This window comes from Pongo abelii, chromosome 10 (genome assembly GCF_028885655.2).
Source record: "Pongo abelii isolate AG06213 chromosome 10, NHGRI_mPonAbe1-v2.0_pri, whole genome shotgun sequence".
In the NCBI taxonomy this organism is placed as follows: Eukaryota; Metazoa; Chordata; class Mammalia; order Primates; family Hominidae; genus Pongo; species Pongo abelii.
The window spans coordinates 90,657,898-90,678,534 of record NC_071995.2 but is presented as its reverse complement, the minus strand read 5'-3'; the positions used below and the strand labels follow the sequence as shown (position 1 = coordinate 90,678,534).

Here is a 20,637-nt window from a genome sequence, read left to right as displayed (position 1 = left end):
GCCAGCACTATCTCATCTGCTCCTTACTGCACACGTGGCTAGCAAAGAGAAGGAAAATGGAGCCGCCATGTTGATCATGCGTAGTCTCAGGTAGTCTTTTCCTGTTGTCACAACTGCCAGGGCATTCACCCGTGCAATCAGCTTACTTGTCTATGTCTGCAGCTCGATTTTACAGGCCTCTTTGTTAGAAAAGAAATGATTTGGGGGCTGCTTTTCTTTAAAAGGAAAACCTTATCAGGGACTCCCGTACTCTCACTATCTGCCAAAATGATTTCTTCTTAACTCCTGTATCACCGGCTAATATTTTTTTCTTTTTTTTTCTGTAGAGACAAAGTCTTGACTATTTGGCCCAGGTTAATCTCAAATTCCTGGCCTCAAGTAATCCTCCTGCCTTACGAAATGCTGGGATTAGGAGCGTCAGCCACCACACCTGGACCCTCGTACTCTCTTTAGACTCAGACTCACCGTCTCTTGGGTTGGAATGAGATGGGGGCTGGGGTGGCAGTTGTTCTTGTACCCTTTGTGTCTGGCTGGCTTCTGAATGTCTTGCTTCAATGCTGTCACTCTCTACAGACAGACCCACTGATCCTTCTCATTTTAGGGGTTTGTCTGTCAATCACTATGGAGGAAACAATAGCAGAAGGAGTCCACAAATAACAATAGGGCAGTTACAAAGCTTAATTCTTAAAAGGTCCTCACTCGCTTGCTGAGAGGGTTATAGAAAAAAGTCCTTGGAAGGCTGCTGCCTGACTTTTTTCTTTCAAGGTGGATCTCTTCTGATTAGCTTGTTGGTTGAATTGAACTCAGTGTTTTGAAAATTCTCCCGGGGACAGATTCATCCAAGTAGGTAATTTGCATCTGTGAACTCCTGTGGACTGGGTAGTCACAATTTAATGACTGGTTTCACTCAGACTTAGATATTTTCTCACTTTGATGGCTACACAAATATCCCTAATTTTTTCTTAAGAAATAGGCAAGTGTCATGATTTTCTTACAAAATAAAGCCAATAATTGTTAAGAACCTTGTAAACGCACTGGAAAGGGGGTTATGTTTAAGGAAAGGATTGCTTTGTTCAAAAACACTTATTGCTTATCTACCTAAAGTGAAAACCTGCAGATTGGAAAAACAAAAAGAATTAGCGAAAAGGTTGAGCACAGTGGCTCATGCCTATAATTCCAGCACTTTGGGAGGCCAGGGCAGTAGGATTACTTGAGCCCAAGAGTTCAAGACTAGCCTGGGTAACATAATGAGCCCCTATCTCTACCAAAAAAAGCAAGAAATTAGCCAGGTGGGGTAGTGCACACCTGTAGTCCCAGCTACTCGGGAGACTGAAGTGGGAGAATCACTTGAGCCTGGGAGGTCGAGGCTACAGTGAGCTGTGATCTTGCCACTGCACTCTGCCTAAGTGACAGAGCTAGACCCTGTCTGGAAACGAAAGAAAGAGAGAAAGAGAGAAAGGGAGAAAGGGAGAGAGAAAAGAAAGAGAAGGAGAAAGAGAAAGAAAGAAAGAAAGAAGGAAGGAAGGAAGGAAGAAAGAAAGAATAAAAGCTTCCCAAGTTGGCAGAGGTGGTATGAGCCTGTAGTCCCTGCTACTCTGGAGGCTGAGGAGGGAGGACCCCTTGAGTCCAGAAGTTTGAGTCCAGCTTGGGCAACATAGCAAAACCTCCATCTCTAAAAATAAATAAATAAACATAAAATGAAAATTTTAGAAAAATTGCCGTTTAGAAGCATACAGCCAAGGTTTTCACTGTTGTTTTTTTAGCTTTACCATCTTAGAAGATTGGTTCTTCTCTCAACCAATTTTATTGTTTTGCAGTCTGAGAATTTCTTTAGATATATGGGATCATTTTAGTTCCAAAACAAGCTGCTCACTGCTGTAAGTCAAGTCTTATACCTTTTTTTCATCACTGTTTAGTCTGTTTTCCCCAACAAGTCCCCCGTCTAGCGGTGCCAGGTTTGGCAATAAAAACCACAGGGAACCCAGGTAAATATGAATTCCAGATAAGCAGTGAATAATTTTTTCATATAGGTATGTCCCAAATGTTGCTTAAAACACACTTAAAAATTGTAATTGTTTGTATACTAAAAAAAATTCGTTGTTTGTTTGAGATTCTAATTTAACTGAGCATCCTGTATTTTATCTGGCAAACCTTACTCTCATCCTAATTCATCTTCATAAAATATGTTAGCCCTTAAATTTAGTGGTGTCCATAAATTTAAAGAGCATCTTCTTTATTCTATAATCCTAGTCAAGAGGGGAAATGCTAAATCCTCCATAGAAACCACTCCCTGCCAGGCGGCATTTATTTATCCCCCCTCTGACATTGAATCTTTTAGCTCAATAGGACATGTCAGCCATTGCTACCTCCATGTAATACTTGTCACATCTGAAGGATGTTTGTTTTTTCCCCTTTCTCACTGATTTGAATTTTGGATTTTGTCTTTCAATAAAACAAATGCTACAGGTCTAGTTCATCACCTATTCTGAATCTAGGTCTGCCTTGTATTTCAGTGAAGAAATTAAATGAGGATAATGTGGGTAATTATCGGGCGCAGACTCTTCAGGTTCTATGGCAATAATGCATGAAAGACTGGTCTACAAATGATTAAAACCCTAAGTTTCAACCTTCTCCACTGGAAAGCAAAGAAGAAAACCAAAGGAAGAATGGTTGATTTGCATGTCATTGCTGTTGTTTCACCTGCTTAAAATCTGATAAGATTTAGAATGTGTAAAGTGAAGCCTGGAAAATGGATTTCGGATTCGCCCCTCTCTGGCTGAAGGGAGCTCTTATGAGCTCAACTGATACCATAGTTCTCATGGGGAGAGAGGTGAACACCAAAAGTGTAATTGCTTTAATGAAATGCTCTTATAAATATACTATCATGCCAACTGGTATCATTTTTATCCTAAATGCTATTGTAATTAAAATGTTGTCACTAATATCTGAAATCAGCAATTTCTAAAGTAGTTTAATATTGCAACTGCTTTAAAATGTGCTTGTAGACTAGCAAAATGTCAGAGTCTACTTTCAAAGGCTTTCTTCTGGGACACCATTTATTCTTGCTTATAACTTTAGTAGTATTACCTCTCACTGTTGCAAACTGGTTTTCTATAGCATTCTTTTTTTTCTTTCTTTTTTTTTTTTTTCTTTGTAGAGATGGGGTCTTACTATGTTGCCCAGGCTAGTCTGGAATTCCTAAGCTAAAGTAATAGATATTGCAAATTCTATAAAACCCACCCCTGGTGTCCATAAAGAAATCAATTATGGACTGGAATGGGAATGTGTAGGGAAATGAGCTATAAACCAGACGAACATTCCCCAAGAGCAGAATCTATTTTTTTTAAATAAAGACGAGAGTCTTGCTATGTTGCCTAAGCTACTGTTAAACTCCTCGCCTCAAGCAATCCTCCTGCCTCGGCCTTCCAAAATGTTGGGATTACAGGTGTGAGCCACTATGCCCAGCCAAAAACAGAATCTAAAATAGGAGCATTGTTTGTACCATGCATACAACACTTTTTAAGGAAACACACTCCCACTCTACAGTTTTGAAATTTGCGGCTGGGTGTGGTGGCTCACGCCTGTAATCCCAGCACTTTGGGAGGCCGAGGCGGGTGGATCGCCTGAGGTCAGGAGTTCAAGACCAGCCTGGCTAGCATGGTAAAACCCTGACTCTACTAAAAATACAAAAATTAGCCAGGCATGGTGTCAGGTGCCTGTAATCCCAGCTACTAGGGAAGTTGAGAAAGGAGAATCACTTCAGCCCAGGAGGCAGAGGTTGCAGTGAGCCGAGATGGTACCATTGGCATGCCAGCCTGGGCAACAGAGCAAGACTGCATCTCACAGAAAAAAAAAAAAAAAAAGAAAGAAAGAAAGAAAGAAATTTGCATGTGACTTCTTTGAGGTCAGCAGAGTGCAGAGAACTTGCAAACAGCTGAGAGCCTAAAAGCCCATAGACACATCAGGGCACATAAGCCCCCGGGGTAGTCCAGTGGAGATTTCACAAGTCTTTGACTTGAGGCCTCAAGGACTTTGTAACTCTGGTTAAGAAACGTCCCTGCCCTCAACATCACATCTGCTACTCAGAGCAAGTTATTATCTTCAGTTATTTCTGACTTAGGACTGTCTGTGGGTGGATCTGTCCTGTTTTTATTATGTCTGCTGGTTCTGATGATCTCATTACATTGTTAATTAAATTTTTAGTTTATTTTAATCTCCCTTTAATAATTCACTTTTAGCAGCGGGGAAGAGGAAGCAGCACCTCAGAGAATAGTGTCCATCCCAGAGGTAGCTCTGCAGGCTTCCTTCCTGTGCTTCAAATTGTATCTTCTTGCCAGGCCTGGTAGAGAGCCTTAAAGACACAGGTTAAAAATATTCATCCAGAGAATTTAGGAAGACCACGGGCTAAATTACTCTTCTGAGGAAAAATGTGAATAGCCCTAAAGCCTCCCAAAATTGCCAGAAAAGAGAACCCCAGAGGCTGCTCATAATGTATCAAAGGCCAGGACCAGCAATTGCTATTGCCCTTGCTATACTCTTTCTGTTCCCCACTCCCTCATCAATGGATTTCATTTGGGAATTACCTCTTCATATTCACTGCCTGTTTCTCTGCTTGGGTGTACATGGATGTGAATGCATGTCATATGTTTAAAATTGGTTTTTCTTTGTTGTTTATCATTTTGGCGTATAACACTAGCTCCCGATTCGATCTCCTCAGGCAGAGGACAGACTCTGAAAAAAGTCTTCTAAAATATGATAATTTGGCCAGGTGGGGTGGCTCACGCCTGTAATCTCAACACTTTGGGAGACCATGGTGGGCAGATTGCTTGAGCACAGGAGTTCTAGACTAGCCTAGGCAACACGGTGAAACCCTGTCTCTATCAAAAAAAACAAAACGAAAACAAAAATTAGCTAGTCATGGTGGCATGCACCTGTAGTCCAAGCTTCTTGGGGGGCTGAGGCAGGAGAATCGCTTGAGCCTGGGAGGTCGAGGCTGCTGTGAGCCAATATTGAGATCACGCCACTCCAGCCTGGGTGACAGAGTGAGACCCTGTCTCAAAGAAGAAAAAAAGATGTGATTATATACTTGTAACCTATTCTGTGGGCACTGACTCTTAGCTGAATGAGAAATTCAAAAGATGCCAGCTCTTCTGTCTAATTAAGGACATTAACTATTTTAAACTACTAAAAATATATTTTCCTAGTTTGTCATCCATGTTTTCCTTGTTATTCTGATTTTTTAGTGGTCAGACGTTTACAAATTTAATGAAGTCAAATCCGTGCTCCTTATTAATGTGTATTTCCACATCAGTTTCTTGTACTTCCTGCTTTAAAAACAATTCTGTGTAAACATAAGTTTAAAAGTTAGCAACTAAATATAAAAACAGTTTAAAATAACTATAATAGCGCCAACTTATACAGTGTTTCATTGTGTTTAGCAGTATGATAATGGAGTAGCAGAGGCAGGAGCATGCCTGTCTGATCTCTACCATATGCCAGCTATGCAGACCTGATGCTCTGTAGAACGCTCTACTGACATTCCCTGTCCTCTTCCCTTTCCTTTCCTGAAAAGTCAGTCCTAAAGAAGTTAAGTAGAATTAAGCATGGTGGGCATGAGCTTCAGGGGAAGGCTGTGGGTGACAGGGGAGTTGGAGTGCTCCAGAGGGGATGTCAGAGCCCAAGTGGAAGGAGAAGGACATGTATCTGCCTTCACTTAATATTTGTAATTGTTAACTCAAGGTCCGTATGTCTGGAATATTCTTATCAATATGTTAATTATTTAATAGGAATCCTTAATTATTTAGGATTGTATTGGTTACAAGGGATAATAAATAAAACACTACCTTAAGAAAACATATAAAAGGAAGTTATTGGCAGATTATTGGGGTCTCATAGAATCTAAGAGGAAGGTGAATAACCAAGTCACAAGAAGGGCCAGCCTACAGGACAGGATAATGCTCTGGAACAACTCAAGCCAGGAGCTTAAATATCCCCAAGGTGTTCTCTATACCTTTTATCTCCTTTTCTCTTTGTTCTCTCTCTCTCTGTGTATTCTTTACATAGTAGGAAAAAATGGCTGCCAACGGTATCAAGATTTTACTTGCAGAGCATACAACTACAGGACAGAGACCGTCTTGATCTCCAGTGTTTCCAGATCTAAAACCCCCAGTGAATAAATTCACTGGCTATGCTTAGGTACCCATTATGACTACTCCTGTAGCCGTGGATGGAAGTGTGAGGAAAGAAAATGAGAGAGTATTTGAGAGATTTCCAAGAAGGGAGGTACTATGTGGATAAGTCATAACTACCTGTTACTTAGGCCTCTGTTTATCTCCATCTCTGAGATGGGTAATTTGGGGATAAAGGTGATCACTCCTGCTTTAAACTTATTCAGACTTGGCTGATCTGAGTGCATGGTGTCTACAACTAATTGATCAAAACTAGTTACAGATTTCTTTGTTCCTCCTCCACCTCCACTGCTTCACTTGGCTAGCCTAAAATACAAACAAACAAACAAAATAAAACTCTTATTCTGACTTAACACTACTCTGCAATGACTGTACACTCAGCTTGGATGATGAGCTCAGAAAGATGACATTTACAAGACAGAGTTTCTCAGTTTGTATGTTGTCTTCTGTGTTCCATGCAGTCTGTAACTATTTACTTCATCTAGAAAAGGCCCGCCCATAATCTGAGCAAGCAAGAAACAGGATTTTGATTTGGTTTTTTATTTGCTAAGGAGTGGTATAAAACAATGAAAAGCTTAGCAGTCAATTGCTACAAGGTTTTACTTGCTTCAAAACCTTACTTTTTAACACTATTTTCAAGCAACATAGAAATTTACTAATAAGTACTTTTATAAAGAATATTTGAGGGGAAAAAAAACCAAGATGACTACAAGAGACCCTGAGCCTAGCAATTATGGTCAATAATTCATGTTTGGGGGCCCATTACTAATGGTATAGAGGCATAAATTCCTCTTGATCTAATTTTCCCTTCACTGTTCTTTGCAGTAAAAAAAATTACACTGAGGTTTACCAATAAATTGTCATAGAGTAAGTTCATACTTTAATATGTGCCCTTTAATATCTCTCTATTCTCACTAGAGTTTTTCTTTTTATTACAGTATTTTAGAAATCATATTCATATCTCTGCAACTTGCTTTTTTAACTTAAATATATCATATTTATTCTTGTAAGACTTGGTCAATGTACACAGATATAATAATTTTTATTAGCTATATGAAATTACTATAGTATGAATGATTCATCATTCACAAAATCATTCTCTTATTGATAGACATTCGGTTATTTCCAATTTGGGGCCATTATTTTTAAATGCTGCAATAAACATATACCCTTAACACATGTGTATGGGAACATATGTGTTTATATGTTTTTATATATTGAGTTTTTCTATAAAAACTGACTTTTTCTATAAAATTTATATTAAAGAAATTATCAAAAGTGGGATGTCAATGCATAGCATATTTTTAATTGATAAATTCTACCAAATTTCATAAACAAAGTATGGTATTTCCATTTCCCTATAACTATATTAGCACCAGACATTAATCTTTTACTATCCATCAATCTGATAATAACTGGCATATTGTATTGTTTTGCATTTTCCTGACTACTACTAAGATTGCATGTTTACTATATTTATTATCCACTTTTTTCTCTAATAAATTGCCTATTCTTATATTTTGCCTATTTTTCTTTTGTTTAATTATCATTTTCAATTTGTAGTTCTTTATGTGAAGATATTATTATACCTTAATTTTTATTTACTATATATTTAATATTACTATTAATTGCTTGTTTCTCTCACATGTGTCACCAATGTTCCTTTTTCTGCCTAGCTCTTTTTTTTTTTTTTTTACAGTCCAGAGGTCTTGGATTTTTTTTTTTTAAACACCTACTATGCCATGAATTCATAAGGAAGAGGTTCCAGCGGCTCAGGCTTTTTCCCATTGGTTCTCACAAAGTCTGCTTTTCTGGGTGGAGCAGGCTGGCATTTCAGTTGAACCCAGGTACCATTCTCTTTGGCTTCTTTCTTTTTCTGATCATTTTCCTTCAAGCATTAGGAAACAATCTCAGCTCTTAGAATGCTAAATGTGCTCAATACCCACATTAATTCTCTTGGCAGGAATCTTGCCCTTAACTTGTTTGTTTACAACAATGCCAGCAGCATGCTGGGGAACAAGGTAGACTCTTTCAGCTTTCCCATGGTAACACTTGTGGGGCATTCCTTTTTGAACAGTACCCACTCCTTTGGTGTCTACGATATCACCTTTCTTACAGATTTGCGTGTACGTGGCCAAAGGAACAACTTCATGTTTTCTAAAAGGCCTAAAAATCACATATGGGGTGCCTCTCATCTTTCCCATTGTGTTCATCATTTTGGCAAATTACTGGATGATGGTGGTTCCTGCCCAAAGGACTGCCTAGCATTTCTATCTTGTTTTTTTAATGATGCTTTTTATCATACACAAACATCTAGTTTTGCTTTGTTTTTCACAAATGTTTTAATCTTTTCCTTTATGAATTCTTGTCTTCCTGAATTACTTAGAAAGTTTTTCCACTCATCCTCACTGCTATAGACTGAATGTTTGTATTCCCCACCAAATTCAAATTCACATCTTGAAACTCTAATCCCCAATGTGTTGCTATTTTTAGGTGGGGACTTTGGGAGGTGATTAAGTCATGAGAGTGAAGCCTTCATGAATAGAATTAATGCCCTTGTAAAAGAGATCCCAGAGAGCTTCCTTGCCCCTTCCATTATGTGAGGCTATAGCAAGAAGATGGCCCTCTGTGAATCAGAAATCAGGCTTTCACAGACACCAGATCTGTTGATGCTTTGATCTTGGACTTCCCAGTCTCCAGAACTGTGAGAAATAAGTGTTTGTTGTTTATAGGTTACCCAGTTTATGGTATCTGTTATAGCATCACAAACAGACTAAGAAAGTCACACTTGTAAATCTACACATTTCCTGATTTTTCTTTTATTGGTTTTTATTCTAGTAATGTAATTGAAATAGAATTTGTTTTATATACAATGTAGCAATCTAACTTTCTTTCATCTAGAAAGCCAATACCTACAATTATAAAAAGTAAATAACTATCTACCTCTCTAAACATACCCCTCAGAGGAGTACCCCCTTGATGTGTTGCCTTAAACTTTTTTCTATGCATATGTAATCCTTTGATACTTGTGTGTGTGTTTGTATATATATACACATACACAAGTACTGTATGTACAGCATGATCTATATTTATTTATTTTTCTCTAATTTGTTTTCTTTAAAGACCTTAAAATGCTGGAAAGAACTCCAAATCAGATGTTATACTCTACCTCATTCTTTTAAAAGGCATAATAACATCCTATCTTAAAATTTGACAAACTTCACTCATTAAGGCATAACCAATTTACTACTCGCAGCTGAAGAAATCCCCAAGGTAAAATCTTCTCTGCCCCAGCTCTCCAAATCTTGTTCTGAATAGTGGTCCCACATCTCTGATGAGTTCTTTACTCAGGTCCCCTGGGACAGAGTCACAGTATCAGCCTTTATCTTTAAAAAGGGCAACCTTCTAAGTGCCACCTTCAATCAATGAGCTCCCAAGTCTCTCAACATTCTGAAGTAGCTTTCTTTTCTATGTGTTGCAAGTCTGGCTTCTCCATTTAATATTCTGCCTGTAAAAGAAGGAACATTTGGAATAGCACTATTCTACTACTGACCTTTTTGGTACTTTTAAATCTATAGGGGACGAGGGGGAAATGCAGTTAAAAATAACCCAAGACTCCTTCTGCAATATTTATAGATCTCTCATCAATCTTTGATTCCATAGACAGGTACCACTTAGCCAGGCCATATGATTTTGATATTGATTCAAGATTTTTAATCTTCCATCAGAGCTTTTACTGCCACAGAATTTCCGAGTTCATTCATTCCTCAAATATTTATCGATGCCACTATTTACCAAGCACTATATTAAGTGCTATGAATGTACTGGTGAATAAAATAGTCACAGTGCTGGGTAGTTATGTACTTCTTTGAGCAAATTCTAATCTTAAATGTGATTGAAATCATTCGTTGTCTTTAATTCTCCTTTGAAGCATTTACACTAACATGATGCAGATTTTAGTGTTTCTTATGCTTTTCTGCCATAAAAAACAAGTTCAATGCTGTTCCTTATCTAAAAGAGAAGATTTTTATGCTGTAGGCATCATCATGACACTTTTTAAACAATTTTTGTCTAAATAGTTTAGCATCTTTTTAACAAAACCAATATTGTTTCTATGGGTTAAAAGTCATTTGGTATTCAAGAAATATTTATTGAGTCCCTATTGTATGTTAGATACTGTTCTAGGATCCAGACCTAGGGGTTGTGTGTGTGTGTGTGTGTGTGTGTCATAGAGCTTTTTAGCAGTGTGAAGAGTATAAACTTTTTCTCTGAACAATATTTTTATGATGTACTAATTAAAATACATTGGATTACAAAGGAAACTGATTGACCTATACCTTGATTAATAAGGTTAATTTCTTAAAGCCCTGCTTTTAAGTGACCTCTTTAAACAAAACAAAACAAACTTCATTCATTTTAGTGAGAAAGTTTTTATGTAGTACATCGTAACCTAAGACATCCAAACAATTTTCAAAAATTATATACATATTTAGTATGTCTCCATACACATATGTATATAATAAAAGCACATCTGTGTAATAATAAGGAATTTGAAAGTAATCAAGCATAGTAATCCGATGAATAATTTTTGTACTCAGCAAAGGAGAAAGAGATGACTTGATAGTGGGTGATGGATGTGCAGGGAAGAAGTGAGAGAATCTGGATTTAGAAAGCTCCTTCTTTTTGCACTATTTTTCTTATGGTTTTTTTAATCTTTTGAAGAATCTTATTATTACTGAGGTCAGTTTTGCTTAAAATAAGCTTTAAACATCATTTTTCAGGCACAAAAAAGCAAAGCACAAACAATGTACATACACCACATGGAAATAGTACATGCACACACAGACCAAAGGGTTATAAGAGATGACGATACTGTATCTTCATTTCTTGCTTGGTGTTCACAAGCAAAACAAACATGTTTGGGATTATCCAAATAGCGGATTCCATTTAATTTTTTTTCCTGTGATATTTTGACTAGAAACTCTGTTGAGTGAATTGGTGAGTGTGTTCATGCCTGGAATCATAATGTTGAGACAATTTCTCTTAGTATGTGTATTTAATGTGTTTGGGTAAAAAAGTCTTTATGCTGGGAATAAAAAGGAGTTTTACCAATAGTGATATGACTTTTCAAGAGCCGTATTGCTGAAAGGTCATTAATTAAACATTCATCTTGTGAGGTACACCTCATTAACATCTTACTCTATTCACAAAACTTGGGTATCCTTGCATCCAGCTGGGGTAAAAACAAAACAAAACAGAAAAGCAAAAAAGAAACTAACAACAACAACAAAAAAAAAACATTGAACAAAACAGACACAAATCCTTGTGTCTTATAAGCCCTAAGGAGCTTATACACTTCAGAATCTACATGGATGATAATTCTGTTCACGGGGTCAATTTGTTCAGCTCACAAAAGGTGCATTTTGTCCTTAATTGATGCTGGCAATCCCATCACAATGCAGTACTGCTCAGAACTAAAGACCTAAGGGAGTAAAGTTATCCTGTTAAAAGTGTTTTTGCTTAGATGGTTACTCTGGCCTCCAAAATCTTCTATCATGATCATCTGTTTTTTTGCCCCCCCCCCTTTTAAATCCCCATACCTAGAGGACAATAGTGATCATCTCTTTGATGCTTGTTGATCTAGATGAGGGATAGACAAAGTATTGCCCAAGAGCTAAATCTGCTTTCTTCTGTTTTTGTAAATAAACCTTTATTGGAACACAGTCAAACTTGTATTGTCTATAGCTGCTTCCACACTATAATAGCAGAGTTGATGATACCACAGAAATACAAATGCAAATGCACAGAACCAGAATGACCACTTTCACCATTCTTATTAAATATAGTACTGGAAGTCCTTATCAGAGTAATCAGGCAAGAGAAAAATACAAAAGGCATCCATATTAGAAAAGAAGTCAAATTATCCCTGTTTGCTGAAGATGTGATGTTTTATCTAGAAAATCCTGAAGACCTCACCAAAAAACTATTAAATTTGATAAATGAATTGAGTAAAGTTTCAGGATACAAAATTAACCTACAGAAATCAGTAGTGTTTCTGTACACCAATAACGATCTAGCCAAGGACCAAATCAAGAAGGCAATCCTATTTACAATAGCTACAAAAATAAAAAACAAATAAAACACCTAGGAATATATTTAACTAAAGAGGTGAAAAATCTCTATAAGAGGAACCATAAAACACTGATAAAAGAAATCATAGATGACACAAACAGATGGAAAAACATCCCACGCTCATGGATTGGAACAATCAACATTGTTAAAGTGACCATACTGCCCAAGGCAATCTACAGATTCAATTCAATCCCCATCAAATTACCAACATTGTTTTTCAGAGAATTAGAAAAAAAAACTTCTAAAATTCATATGGAACCAAAAAAGAGCCTGAATAGCCAAAGCAGTCTTAAGAAAAAAGAATGAAGCTGGAGGCATTACATTACCTGACTTTAAATTATACCAAAGGACTATATAGTAACTAAAACAGCATGGTATTGGTATAAAAATAGACACATAGATCAACGGAACAGAATAGAGAACCCAGAAATAAGGCCACATACCTACAAATAACTGATTTTCAACAAAGTCAGCAACAATATACACTGGAGAAAGGACCCCCATAGTGCTGAGAAAATTGGATAGCCATATTCAGAATGAAAGTAGATTCATACCTCTCACCATATACAAAAATTAACTTAAGATGGACTAAAGACATAAACATAATACCTGAAGAAAATCCTAGAAGAAAATATAGGAAAAACTCTTTTGGACATTAGCCTAGGCAAAGAATTTATGACCAAGTCCTTGAAAGCAAATACAACAAACAAAAATAGACAAACAGGATTCAATTAAACTAAAAAGCTTAAAAGAAATAATCCACAGAGTAAAGAGACAATCTCTGGAATGGGAAAAATTATTTGCAAACTACAGATCTGACAAAAAGCTAATATCCAGAATCTACAAGGTATTCAAACAGCTCAACAAGGAAAAACCAAATAATTCCATTAAAAACTCGGCAAAGGTTGGGTGCAGTGGCTCATGCCTGTAGTCACAGCACTTTGGGAAGCCTAGGAGGGAGGATCCCTTGAGCCCAGGAGTTTGAAACCAGCCTGGGCAACATAGGAAGACCCCATCTCTACAAAATAAAAATACAAAAAATTAGCCAGGCATGGTGGTGTGCACCTGTAGTCCCAGCTACTTGAGAGGCTAAGGAAGGAGGATCACTTGAGCCTAGGAGGTTGAGGCTGCAGTGAGCTGAGATCTTGCCACTACACTGGGTGACAAAGCAAGACCCTGTCTCAAAAAAAAAAGAAAAAAAAAAAAATGGTGCCGGGCATAGTAGCTCATGCCTGTAATCGCAGCACTTTGGGAGGCTGAGGCAAGTGGATCATCTTAGGTCAGGAGTTCAAGACCAGCCTGGCCAACATGGCAAAATCCTGTCTCTACTAAAAATACAAAAATTAGCCAGGCATGGTGGTGGGCACTTGTAGTCCCAGCAATTCAGGAAGCTGAGAGGCAGAATTGCTTGAACCTGGGAGGCAGAGGTTGCAGTGAGCTGAGATTGCACCACTGCATTCCAGCCTGGGGGACAGAGCGAGACTCCATCTCAAAAAAAAAAAGTGGGCAAAAGAAAAAGACATGAGCAGGGAACATCAGGATAAATAGCTAATGCATGCTGGGCTTAATACCTAGGTGATAGGATGATCTGTGCAGGAAACCACCATAGCACATGTTTACCTATGTAACAAACCTGCATATCCTGCACATGTATCCTGGAACTTAAAATAAAATTTAAAAAAAAGAGACATGAACGGACAATTTGCAAAAGAAGACAAACAAGTGGCCAACAAACATATTTTAAAAAGCCTCAATATCACTAATCATCAGAGAAATGCAAATCAAAACCACAATAAGGTATCGTCTTTCACCAGTCAGAATGGCTATTATTGAGTCAAAAAACAACAGATGCTGGCAAGGACATGGCGGTAAGGGAATGCTTATGCACTGTTGGTGGGAATGTAAATTTGTGTAACCTTTATGGAAAACAGCATGGAGATTTCTCAAATAACTAAAATATTTGGTTTGGTAATCCTACTACTAAGTATGCAGCCAAAAGGAAAGAAAGTATTACATCAAAAAGATACCTTCATTCATATGTTTATTGTAGCACTATTCACAACAGCAAAGATATGGAATCAACCTACATGTCCATCAGTGAACGAATAAAGAAAATGTGGCATATATACACTATGGAATATGACTCACCCATAAAAGGAATGAAATCATGTCTTTTGCAGCAATGTGGGTGAAATTGGAGGTCATTATCCTCAGTGAAATTGCTCAGAAATAGGAAGTCAAATACCACATGTTCTCATTTATCAGTAGGAGCTGAACAATGGGTACACATGGACATAGAGAGTGGAATAATAGACATTGGAGACTCCAAAAGGTAGGAAGGCTGAAAAATTACCTATTGGGTACAATGTTCACTATTTAGGTGATGGGCACACTAGAAGCCAAGACTTCACCATTATGCAATATCCGTATGTAAGAAATCTGTATTTGTACCCTCTAGATATATAAACATTGACAAAATTTAAATGTAAAAAAATTTGCAGAATTGAATAGTTGTGACAAAGCTCTTCTGGTCCACAAAGTCAAAAAGTATGTACTGCCTGGCCCTTTATAGAACAAGTTTTGACCATTACTGATCTAGATTTCTGGGGCTTCAAGTACAGTGTTATTGAATATTTGAGCAGATCTAAAGGGATGCAGCCTTGCATTCTTAAGGGATCCAGTCTTACTTACAGATCTTCTCATATCTCTCCTGAAAAGCAAATAAGGGACAGATCTTTACCTTCAAATTTTCATAATATTAGAATGCTTTGTCCCCATTGCCCCTGGTGCTTAATGAGTGTTTTTGTTTGTTTGTTTGTTTTTGAGACAGAGTCTTGCACTGTCACCCAGGATGGAGTGCAGTGGCACAATCTTGGCTCACTGCAACCTCTGCCTCCCGGTTTGAAGCAATTCTCCTGCCTCAGCCTCCTGAGTAGCTGGGATTACAGGCGTGCGCTAATTTTTTATCTTTACTAGAGACAGGGTTTCACCATGTTGGCCAGGCTGGTCTTAAACTCCTGACCTCAAGTGATCGTCCGCCTCAGCCTCCCAAAGTGCTGGGATTACAGGCGTGAGCCACCATGCCCTGCCAAGTGAGTGTAACTTTTAACAGGCAAATTTGATCATGTCATTCCTTGGTTTAAAACTCTTGGATAACTTCTTCCTCATTCTTTAGATATGATGAATATCTTAAATACAATCACAAGGTGCCTCAGATTCTGATCTCACATAGTTTTCCAGCCTTATCTTTGGTGTCTCTCGTTTTATTCTCTTCAGTAAGAGATCAAAAACTTCTGCTCTGAACATACCGCTGTCCCCTTTGAACACTTGTTTTCTTAGTCTGAATAGCAGCTCTTATTCTGCCACCCTCCATCGAGGTTAATTCCAACTCATCCTTCAGTAAAAATCACTGTTTTAGGAAAGACTTCTGTGAGGTCCCTCTGCCCTGTCCCTATCTAGTTACACTTTCATAGCTGCTCTATTTTTCTTCCATAGCAGTTTTCAGAATAGCAAATATGTACTTGTTTATGCTATTGCTTAGTTTTGTCTTTCTACTAGATTCTATAAAGTGTAGGACAGATTTTTTCTGTAAGCGGATGTAGCTCCAGTGCTTAGCCAGTACCTGATACATAGCAGACAGTCAAATTCATGGAATGTATTTATTAACAACTAGAACACTTACACATCAGACATTTTGCAGTAAACTTGTACTCAGTAGTTATTGGGAGAGTCAAATTAAGAGTGAGTGACCTGGGCCGGGCACGGTGGCTCACACCTGTAATCCCAGCACTTTGGGAGGCCGAGGCGGGTAGATCACCTACGGTCAGGAGTTCGAGACCAGCCTGACCAACATAGTGAAACCCCGTCTCTACTAAAAATACAAAAATTAGCCGGGCATGGTAGCATGCGCCTGTAGTCCCAGCTACTTGGGAGGCTGAGAGAGGAGAATTGAACCCAGGAGGCAGAGGTTGCAGTAAGCCGAGATTGCACCACTGCACTCCAGCCTGGGTGACAGAGCGAGACTCCATCTCAAAACAACAACAACAACAAAAAAAAAAAACTGAGCAACCTGAAGCATGAATGTCTTACAAAATTATGTGAAGTTGTTCCTTCTATCAAGATCTAATTATGAAGTGATCCACTAACTCGAGTGTAATGCTAATATGTGTTTTTCTTTTGATAGTCTCTTTTTTCTTTTTTGTTTTTTTAAGAGAAAGCAATATACTTTATTGCATTTCTTTTTTCTTAATTGATACCAGGAAGATCAAAAATAAATTTATTGTTTATTTACAGCAATGCTCTCCAAACCCACATTTCTGGTAAAATTTCTTCCTATCTTATTTACGCAGCTTATTAGCCTTTTTGTTTATTTTTAAATCTGTTAAGTATTTGCTTCATAGCCTGGGTAACATGGTGAAACCCCATTTCTACTAAAAATACAAAAATTAGCCGGGCATGATGGCATATGCCTATAGTCCCAGCTACTTGGGGGGCTGAGGTAGGAGGATCAAAAAGCATTTGCTTCATATCAAGTCACCTCAAGTTTTTTTGTTTTTGTTTTTAGAGATAAGATCTCACTATGTTGTCCAGGCTGGTCTCAAATTCCTGGGCTCAAGCAATCCTCCTGCCTCAGCCTCCCAAAGTGCTAGGATTACAGGAGTGAGCCTCCGCACCCGGCCACATAAGCCACATAATTGTATCTTGATTCTGTTTAAGACTCATTCTTCTCATCAGAGTAAGTCCAGAAAAGCATATAAATAGCACTTCTTTGGCCATATCTGAACAATTGGTAAGGATGGAAGCTACAGCTGGTCTCAGAGGTTCTAAGGGTCCTGATTGAAATTCTATGACTGTCTTGCTCATGGGGGAGAGGAAAGGGTTAGGTGTGATGTCCTAGAAGTTAATGGTTTTTTTTTTTAAGTTAGCAAAATAAACTGAAGCCAGTTATCCCCTGCTTATGAAATGTAAATAGCATGTTAATATACTATAGCTGCAACTTGACAACACTATTTTCTGTGCCAGACCTGCAAGACGCAGCCTTATATGTGTGCATCCAGTTTGAGGCTAGGACCTCCTAGGCCACTTCTTGCTTCTCTGGTAGGCTGGTTTTCAAGTTACTTCTCCTGCTTCCTTAAGTACATCAGGCTGGGGAGAGGAGGTGAACTAAGAGTTCATCAGTTTAGGAGGTGGGGGAATTTAATCATAAGTTTGCCTTTTCTTCAGATGATTAAACAATGAGTGTTTATGAAATCAAGAAAAATGTTTTTCCCCCCAGAGTTTTCTTTTCAAAGACTTCTCTGTGCACTCTGGCTAATTTAAAAAGAGCCCCATAGGGTGCTTGTTTTTGCACACATATATTGCCAGAGTAGTTCCTGTTTTGGTTTAAATGTGTTCCTTCTTTTTAGTCAGATGAAAGAGAACTTTCTTTAAAAAGAACTTGTCTGCTGATCACGTTTGTTAGAATGAGCCTAAATAAAGCTTCTTTTAAGAGCTTAACTGTTTAGTTAAATCCTTTTGGCTAAATTATCTGGCGAATATTTGTCCTTGGACGATGTAACCACAGTCCGCTCATTACTCTCTTTCCAACCTGAAATGTGTGTCTCTCCCTCTCCTGAGGACTACTAGGAAGTGAGTGTCTTGAGGAAGAAGCTTTCCCTCTCATTCAGTTAACTTATTCCTTGTGCAGTTGGATGTTGGGGTGTGGGTGTATGAAATATGCTAGGCACCACAAGTGAGCACGATTAATTCTGCATCAGGTAAGGGGCTAGGAGGGGACTGCCTAGGTTAAGCCATAGAGAAATGACATCTTGAAGGCGTTGGATAAGAGAGAAGAATGTTTGAAAGGGAAAGGCCATGGAAAGAAGTGGAAATACTCTTCAAAAGTCTGTCGAGGTCAGCCTGCCATGCAACTATAAAATTAAGCTTTCCTGATAGATAATTTTTCTCAGGAGAAAATTCTGGGAAGATACAACTGCAAAATAGATAAGTAAATAAATAGTGAATTATTGATATATGATAAACGTGGATGAATCGCAAAAACATTGTGCTAAGCAAAATAAGTCAGACACAAGAGACCACTTATTATATGACTTTATTTATATGAAATTACCAGAAAAAGCAAATCTATAGAGACAGAAAATAGACTAGCAGTTTCCTGGGGGCAGGGTGGGGGAGGAGGTGGGTGGCGGTGGGGGCAGGGGGCAAGGTGAAATTGTATCAGAGGTGATGAAAATGTTCTGAAACTGATTATAGTAATGGTGCATAACTCAGTAAATTAACTAAAAATCCTTGAATTGCACACTTGAAATGGGAGGATTTTATAATATGTAAAATATATCTCAATAAAGCTCCTTAAAAAAAGGCAAGAACATCATCTGTTCAAAGGGACTAAGGATAGAACTTTTTGAGTATAAAGATAGAAGTTCTCTTAACTATTACAATCTCCCATCATCTAAATAGTGTACAGACAGCTTTGTTTCTACAAGGGAGAAAACCAAGAAAAGAACCATTCCTTGAGTACTCTAATGGTTTATCTTTTACTACTGTTTCATTTTTTAGATCTACTTGTGAAATAAGCAGTAGGGTCAGACATTAAAAACAAACAACAACAAAAAAAAACACATGGCAACCATTCTTTGAGTTTGATGATCAGCATTACAGTTAAAATTCAGATTGGCTTTCAGAAGATAATATTTTCTACATTTTGCTTGATGAAAGGTTTAAATAAAAACCATGCAAATATGGAATGTTTTTAACACATGCTTTAATGCTAATAAAAGGACGCTTTGCTTTCATATTTTAGGGCCAAAGGGAAAACTTTCACTTTGCCCTCTGAAGGTTCACTGAAAATTTGGCAACAGGTAGAACAGGAGAATAGGTATGCAAACTTATCAATATGCATGGGGAGGAAATCACAGAGTAATTGCCCTAATACCCAGTGTGGTACTGTTTCAGAAAAAATTCTAAAACCATGTTTTTCCTCTGCTCTTAAGCCAACACAATAACAATCAACACAGAAGACTTCTGTGACCCCAAAATATGTGGGAATTTCTCTCCACCACCAACCAACCAATCACTTCTGCAATGAACACAAAAGGGTGTCCTCCAATTCAATTCCAGTACTATCTACCTGGAGATCGTGTCAGATCCCACATGTTGAGGGCTCAGACCCCAAAACTGCCCACCACCCTAAACACCAGTAGCAAGCTCAGGCCTCTGGAACTTCTTTTTCTTCCTTTTTTTTCTCTTCATTATCTATGCATCAAGAAACAGGCCTCTGGAACTTCTTTTTCTTTCTGCCTTTCTTTCTTTTTTTTTTTCTCTTCATTATCTCTTCATCAAGAAGCAGGCCTCTGGAACTTCTGGTCCACTGGCTTCAAGTTGGGATTCCCAAGACCTCCTCTCTGAGCGGGTGAGGTATACCCACATGGAATTTCCATTTCCTCATTGGGCCCACCACCCTCCAGGAAACTCCATATGTTCAGCTATCTGGAAGCTCTTTGAACCCTGTCCTTTTGGGTTTTTATGGCAGCCTCATTACATAAGCATGATTGATTAACCCATTGGCCACTGGTGAGCAAGTGGACCTTCAGCCCCTTTCCTCTTGGTGGAAGTTGGAAGGTAGGGCTGAAAGTCCCAACCCTCTAATCATGCTTTTGGCTTTCAGGTGACCAGTCCTACCCTGAAGCTATCAGTCTACTTTAGCATACAAAAAGAAAGAACTTTGGAGATTCCAAGGATTTTAGGGGTTGTATGCCAGGAAGCGGGAGGGAAACCAAATGTATATTTCAGAATATCACAGATTCAGACGCTTATATACCCTTTTTCAAGGGGAGATGAGGGAATGTATATAATTGTTCTGATAGGTATTAAGTCATTAGGGAGAATGGATAGATTAGGGAGGCTGAAGGCAGACATTATGGGAAGGTGAGGAGTGGAGCTGGGCAAGAACAACCATTGTCATATTTCACAGATAGAGTCCCCCAGGTAATCTCTTGGAGCTGCACTCAGAAGAATAGATGAAAAATCTGTCTTAGCATAGTAACTCCAGTCTCTGCTCTTCTCTGGTGGTTGATCTTTCTTGGTTATTTGACCAGATTTCTTGGGAGGGATTATTAAGACAACTGCACTTAAGCTTTCTTAGTCAGATAAGGACATTCCAGAGTCTATCCTGGTGCTTTGGGAAAGAGGATATGACAGGCAGGGAGAAAGGAGAAAGGTCACAGACAGACCGTGGTTCTGAGGCTAATTTTTCAGGACTTTCAATTTCCAAAGCAGTCAGTATGGTGAAGTGTCATATTTTGGGGAATTGTTTTCT

The 20,637-nt window shown here is 38.3% G+C and overlaps 1 pseudogene; it reads right to left on the bottom strand.

The window, feature by feature from the left end:
• Positions 1-7,922: 7,922 nt before the first annotated feature.
• Positions 7,923-8,404, bottom strand: LOC103892107 (large ribosomal subunit protein eL21-like; annotated as a pseudogene).
• Between the last annotated feature and the right edge of the window lie 12,233 nt (positions 8,405-20,637).